General features: G+C 45.4%; 1 long non-coding RNA gene across 1 annotated transcript; it reads right to left on the bottom strand.

Annotated features, from left to right (window-relative positions):
- Nucleotides 1-1,189: 1,189 nt before the first annotated feature.
- LOC129442775 (uncharacterized) lies at nucleotides 1,190-6,283 on the bottom strand. Its single transcript, XR_012357888.1, has 2 exons — nucleotides 5,844-6,283; nucleotides 1,190-2,102 (listed from the first exon to the last, which is right to left on the bottom strand). It is a non-coding gene; the product is annotated as an uncharacterized lncRNA (long non-coding RNA).
- Between the last annotated feature and the right edge of the window lie 592 nt (nucleotides 6,284-6,875).

The following is a 6,875-nucleotide window of genomic DNA, read 5'->3' as shown; positions in this document are numbered from 1 at the left end:
GTGCAGTGAGCCCCGCGGGTGTGTTCCTGATCGGTGGCGTCTTCGGTAGGGCTACTGGTCGACGAGCTTCGCGGGAGTGTTCCTGTTCGGGGAGCTCCGCGGGACAGATCCAGATCGTCGAGCCCCACGGGAGTGTGCTGGTCGGTGAGCCCCGCGGATAAGTGCCGGGAAGGTGAGATTCGCGGGAAGTTCCTGGTCGGCGGATCCCGTGGGAGTGTTTGCACGTCGGACTGTCGCCGCAACGGAGCTCTGTTCAGCGAGCCCCGCGACAGAGGATCGGCCAGCAAGCTCCGGGATGCTCACTGGTCAGTGAGCCCCGCGAGCGTTCCTGTACGGCATGTTCTGTGTCCTGTTCGGGGTCGGCGGGCCGAGCGGTGCTGGGTTCCGGGCCCACTTCCTGGGCGGAGACCGTCTGTCCCGCCTTCTTGTTTTCGGGGGTCCGGACATTGGGCACTGTCGGCCTTCTGGCCGTTGGACTTTGTTCATTGTTTAATGCCATGTACTGTCGGTCATTCTGGACTTTGTCTTTGTTTTGTCGTGTTTTTATGTTTAGATGTTGCCTGGGGACGCCTGGAAGCGTCCGTTAAGGGGGGAGTACTGTCATGGTCCTGTGAGCCCTGTATGTATTTTATGTGTTTCATGTGACAGGATCATGGCAGCCCACTGTTGTCTTGTTTTGTGTGGAGAGTCATGTGGTCTGTGTATGTTTTGTGTACCGCATGCTCTCCTGTCTTTAGTCTTAACCTTACCCTCCTGTTTCCTTGTTAAGTCTTGATTAGTTAATTCCCTTCACCTGTTTGTCATTGTTTTCCCTATTTAAAGCCATTGTGTCTTGCGTCTTGTGCCGGTTCATTGTGTATCGTGAGATACTGTTGCGTGTGCCTTGTTTGTCCTAGTCATGATTATTTTCTAGTTCTGTCATTGTTTGCCCCCTCGAGGGTATTTATGTTTTAATAAACGTCTTTGAGTTGCGAGCTGTCTGCGATTGGGTTCTATCCACCTCCACACCCTAACACTTTGCTCAGAAGACAGAAAGAGCATAATTCTGTACGTTAGCAGAAAAACATGATCTCCATATGAATCACAATTTATGAGCTTATGATTGTAATTAAAAAATGAAAAATAGGATGAAAAATAAAACATAATAATATGAAAATAAAAGCATAATAAAAGTCCTCCACTACACTCCTCCCTTTTTATGATTTATTCATAACTTCATTTACTGTCATCGTTACGTAGCTCTGGTTATTACCCTTAACCATAGTGTACATATAGTTCTGTGCAGTTGCAAAAGCAAAAATGCACACACACATAGTATGATCATGAACCTCATTTTTGAAAGAAGAAAAATAGTTCGTTTTCTTGAAGAAATTGAGCACAGTTAGAGTTGGGGTCGTGAGCCCTTGATGATTCCGGATTGAGCACAGTTAGAGTTGGGGTCGTGAGCCCTGAGCACAGTTAGAGTTGGGGTCGTGAGCCCTGAGCACAGTTAGAGTTGGGGTCGTGAGCCCTTGTTGATTAATTTCCTTTGTAGGTTCGGGTTTGGTAGGACCACACGGTGCAGTCGTGCCAAGCTATCCTGCTTTCTTGTTCTAATGAAATTATCTTAGTGTCTAAATTAATGTGGGGTCTCAAAGCTGGTGTTGTAATTACAGTTATTAAGCTGCAAGCGTCGTGTCGATTACCCACATTAAAGATGTCGTGTGCGTGTGTCCAAACCAAACCCAGAATACTGGAGTCGTCCTCCAATACCTTGTGAGCTGTTGCAGTTCTCTCGTGTCGTTCTTTGTATAAACTTGCAGTATACAGGTATCTGTGGTTCCCACCAATACGAAAAAGTGGTCCGTAGCAGTCGACTAGCCGTCCTCCCTTTGGTTTACACCTTGCAGTCCAGGACCAACCCTCCGGCAATGGGCAACGTGCACCCAGGTGGCACGCTCCGCGACCTTCACGGCGGTGTAAGTCGTCAGCAGAACCTGAAATGGCCCCTCCCACCGTCTCGCCTTCCAGGATTTCCTACTCAGGTTTTTCACCAACACGAAATCTCCTGGTTTGATGTTGTGCAAAGGTCCCTCTGCGGGGCGTGGTAGTGCTGCTTTAACCTGTTTTGAGATATTTTGAAGGATAGAAGACATAGAAATACAATACTGCAACATGTCATTTTCATTTTGAAGGGTATCACCTGTCGCCCTGTCTGGCTCCCACCCCTTATGTGGTGGTCTACCAAAAAGTATTTCAAATGTGGACAATTTTGTTCGGTCTCTGACCCTCATTCTCATGTACATGAGTACCAGTGGTAAGCACTGAACCCAATTCAATTTTGTTTCTTCACACATTTTGCTTAGTTTTGCCTTGATGGTGCCATTCTCTTTTTCCACTGCACCTCCACTTTGTGGATGGTAGGCACAGTGATTGGTCAAATTGATTTGCAAAAATTTACCCACATCTTTCACCACTTGAGCAGTGAAGTGTGCTCCATTGTCACTGGAAATTTTGTTTGGGATTCCCCATCGGGGAATAATTTCTTTCAACAGCATTTTTGTCACCCCAGCACTGTCTGCATGTTTGGTGGGCGTGGCTTCAGTCCACTTTGAAAACATGTCTGTCATCACCAAACAGTAACGTTTACCTTCTGCTGGTGTCAATTCAATGTAATCCATCATTACATGTGTGAATGGTCCCTCAGGAAATGGGATGCCCCACAGGTGCGGTTTTTACCCCTCTTGCAACATTATCACCCAGACATATATGACAGTTTTCACAATGTCTCTGTGCTACAGGAGAGAAACCCTTTGTGAAACAATTTTGTGCCATGGCTGTCAGCATTCCTCCTTTGGACACATGGTCTAAGCCATGTGTCAACCTAGCAAAATGGGAATAAAAGTGTTTAGGTAAGCAAGGTTTTTTTGATTTGGACCCATCCAAATCCCTTCAGGAGTTTTGGTAGCTCCACACGATTTCCATAGAGCTATTTCTGTTGGGAGAGAAAATGTTTGCATGCTTATTAGTGACTCCTGTGCTGTTTCAGCTTCCTTTTCCTGTGAAATCTGCGTAAGAGAAAAATCAATGTTAGTAGAAATGAGAGATGCTTGCTTTGCCGCTGCGTCCGCGCGTGCATTGCCTCTCGAGACCACGTCCTGTTCCTTGGTGTGTGCTTTGCATTTACACACAGCTATTTGAGAAGGAAGTAAAATTTCCTCTAAAAGAGAAACAAGCAGTCAATGTAAATGGTTATAGATTGATTAGTAGCAATTATACAAGCTTGTGTTAGTGAGGTGGTAAGCATCTGGATTTCACTACTTCAAAGTCAGACACAACTGTCCACCCCATCCTATTTATGCCTCTGTCATCTCTGGAAGAGGAACCATCCACATAATATGTGGGGGTGCAATCAGGTATGGGTGTGTCAGCAAGGTCAGGCCTTGGTGTACATACTTCCCGTGGGGCAGACAAACAACAATATGGTGTACCTTCATCAGGTGTAGGTAACAATGTCGCCGGGTTCAGAACTGTACATCTTTCAACTGTGACATTAGACATTTGTAACAATGCACAGGAATAACGCAGCCACCTTGCTGCAGACAAGTGAGATGTGCGCTGTTCAAGCAGTATGTGAGACACAGAGTGAGGAACCCACAGACGCATGCTGGCTTGTACAGCTTTCTCCGCAGCTGCCACTGCTCTGAGACATCCCGGTAGGCCTATGGCCACCGTATCAAGACGACCTGAAAAATATGCCACTGGTCTAAAATTGTCACCGTTTTCTTGCAACAAAAAGATGTCATACAGCAATTTCTTTCATCCACATTTTGAATAAAATTATTTTTTTTTTTTTTTTTTTTTTTTTGATCTGGCAGCCCCAAAGTGGGTGCCTGCTGTAATGTCTGTTTTAGTTCCACAAATGCCCTTTCAGCCTTCTCTGTCCACTTTACCTTCTCTGATGGTGCCAAAGGTTTCTCATAAATCATGTCATGCAATGGTTGTTGCATCTCAGAATAATTAGCAATAAAAGTCCTGCAATAAGATGTCATACCCAAAAATGACATTACTTGTTTCTTTGTAATGGGTTTTGGTATGTTAGCTATCGCCTCTATTCTCTTTGGAGAGAGAGACTTACCCATTGGTGTAATTTCGTGTCCTAGAAAGGTTACTTTCTGGACAGAGCACTGTACCTTCTTGGGGTTGACCTTGTGGCCCTCCTCAGCTAGATGAGTGAGCAACCGTATGGTGTTGTCTGTGCACGACTGCTGAGTCGGTGCCGCCACCAAGAGGTCATCCACGTACTGCAATTTAGCAACATCATCATCCAACACAAGTTTCTGTAATGAACAATGCAATGCAAAGTTGTAAATCTTGGGGCTCTCGCTGTACCCCTCAAATGTAAAAGTAAACGAAAACTGGCTATCAGGATGGACAGGAAACACTGAAAGATGCATTTGAAATATCCACTACAGAAAAACCACTGGCCGTCAGCTGGTATCTGTGAGAGAATTGTGTAAGGGTTCGGCACGTTTGGTGCCCTTACCTGCACCGCAGCATTTACTGCTTGGAGGTCTTGAACAAACCTCCACTCTGTGGGCTGACCTGCATCTCTGACCTTTTGTACAGGAAAAATGGGTGTTCTCACAGGTGAGTTTGGGCAGGGAACAATTATCCCTTTCTCCAATAAGGCCTCAAATACTGGCCTTATTCCCTCAAGCGCCTCCCTTTTCAGAGGGTATTGAGGTTTGCATGGTCTGTAATCACTCTTTGGGGTGATAACTACTGGTTCACACCCTTTAATCAAACCCACATCATATTTATCTTTAGCCCACAGGTAGTCAGGTACTTTGTCAAGAACCTCTTGCGGTAAATCAATGCTAGCACACGTCATGTGTGCTGGCAAAATGTTTTGTAAATTTGAATCTGCAGAAACAGCTTTCTGTATTATAACTCTCTCTCTCTCAGCAATGAAAAAAAGAAACACAACTTCTCCTGTGTGCTGTTATCTGCTCTGAGAACTGCACGTTTTCTGACAACATTTCCCAATCAACAGCCTCGCTGCAGGCCTTTGCAAATTCACCTGCTTTTTCCCATGGCTGACTGGTATTTTTTGCAATGGAAACATGGGGTACTGAATTTTCAACATCAAAAATTTGTTCTTGCTTTTTTGTCAATTTAAACGAGTGCCACACACCATGAGTCATTCCAGCATATATGGGTTATAGTCAAACCTTCTGTTTTTACAGAGAACCATTTCTATGAGCTGTGCAATGCATGTTATCAGCTGGAATGACCTCGCTGGCTTGTGGCAATCTTATCTTCCCTTCAGCATGCAACTCTTCACTCTGAAAGGCCCATTCATACACATACAGAGACACACACATAGATGACATTCTGGGATCCCAACAAGAAATATTCAGGCCTTGGTTGTTACATAAGATGCTAGCATTAATTTTACACATCAAATCCCTCCCCATGAGGTTTACCGGACACGCATCAGATAAAAGGAACATATGCATAAACTCATTACCGTCATGCATACAACAGAGTGGAGCAGTAAATTCTTCCCTCACTATATGCCCCGTAGCACTCATAGATGAGTTAAACTGCCCACTCAAGGTGACAAATGGGAATTCATCTTTGCGTATGACAGAGTTAGTCGCGCCAGAGTCCACCATAAACAACATAGCCTGTCCCTCAATCATTATTTCTTCGAGAGGCAATTTTGAGTATGCCTCTCGGTCAATTTCAAGCAAAGCAATTCCTTCATTGCACAGAGCATTCCTTTCCCTACCACACACATCAGAAAAATAGCAGATAATATGGCATTTGAACCGCAGAAAAAACAAGACTGGACTTACCCGCCTCCGTACGATGCTCCCCTTCCCCCTCCTGGCTTCAGTCGCCCCTTTCTTTACACACCGGCAGGTTTCCCGCGCTCCCTTGGGATTCCGGTGTCCCTTTAGTTTTCAGGAAATGGAAACATTGGTTTTTCAAATGTCCTTTCTGTCCGCAATACCAGCAAACATTTTCTTTCAGATCTCCTCTCCTCTTCTCTCATTCTCTCTGCTGCCCGTTCTCTCGGGAGCGTTGTCCTTGCGAAGAGAAATTGCGTTGTTATGTTGTGGCTGTGCCCATTCTCCTATCTTGGCAAAAGCTGAAGATAGCTGTTTCTCTGGTGAACGGCTTCTCTGCTGTTTCCTTAGGCCTTGCCTCCCGTTCCGTCTTTATCTGAACATCATCTTTGTCCTCTTCAAAAGTGTTGTCAAGGATGTGGATGATCTCTGATTCTGGTCCACGTGGCAGTTCTTGCATCGGCGGTGGCGGGGGTGCAGAAGGTGGTGCTTGTCGTGCTGGCTGTTGTATCTGTGCGGCTTGTTGAGCTGGTTGTTGTATCTGTGCGATTTGTTGAGCAGGTGGTGGTGGAGGGCGACGTTGTGGAGGGGGTTGGAGGTCATCGTCCAGAAGCGGTACCCTTGTGAATTGGAAATGTACCCCAGGTGGGGTACGTGCAGGTGCATAGGGAGGAGGAAAAAAAAAGAAAGTAAGGTTCATCATGTAATGAATCTGATGTAGGAAAAACATTTGCTTAATGTTTAGCTCTGACTTAGTCTGAGTCAGTTCGTCCTTGGTCTTTATCTTACTCTGTGCTCTCATTTCTCTGCCATCCGCAATGATTTTTCCCTTAATAAAATGAGTGCTTTTACACTCAGTGTTCCTTTAGGAGGAAAATCATACCTTTTCTCCCAGATTTTACGCTTTCCAACGCCCCAGTGCCCTTTGATTTGATCACTCGAGCATACACGCCATTTTCCAGATCCATTGACTTTGTACTCCCTTTCGAATTACCCTGACCCATGGTCACGAACGAAATAACGCTTACCGTATTATCT

Source organism: Misgurnus anguillicaudatus, chromosome 16 (genome assembly GCF_027580225.2).
Source record: "Misgurnus anguillicaudatus chromosome 16, ASM2758022v2, whole genome shotgun sequence".
Taxonomy (NCBI): Eukaryota; Metazoa; Chordata; class Actinopteri; order Cypriniformes; family Cobitidae; genus Misgurnus; species Misgurnus anguillicaudatus.
This window is presented reverse-complemented; position numbering and strand designations above follow the sequence as displayed.